Raw genomic sequence first — 427 nt, forward strand, 5'->3', positions numbered from 1 at the left:
ACATTGAAGAGTATCGGTCCAAGGACCGAGCCCTGCGGGACTCCACTGCCCACACCCTTCCAGGTCAAAACCGACCCATCCACTACGACTCTCTGGCTGCGACCCTCTAGCCAATTCGCCACTCACCGGACTGTGTAGTCATCCAAGTCACAGGCTCTTAACTTGTTCACCAGTATGGGGTGGGATACTGTATCGAAGGCCTTCCTGAAGTCTAAGTATATGACATCCACCCCTACTCCTGTGTCCAGGCGTTTTGTAACCTGGTCATAAAAAGAGACTAGATTAGTCAGGCACGATTTGCCTGCTATGAGCCCGTGCTGGTTTCCCCTCAGCATAATATGTCCTGCCAGGTTCTCGCAAATGTGAGCCTTGATAATTTTTTCAAAGACTTTGCCAAGGATGGAGGTGAGACTGACTGGCCTACAGT

This window comes from Alligator sinensis, unplaced genomic scaffold (genome assembly GCF_000455745.1).
Source record: "Alligator sinensis unplaced genomic scaffold, ASM45574v1 scaffold58_2, whole genome shotgun sequence".
NCBI classification, from domain to species: domain Eukaryota; kingdom Metazoa; phylum Chordata; order Crocodylia; family Alligatoridae; genus Alligator; species Alligator sinensis.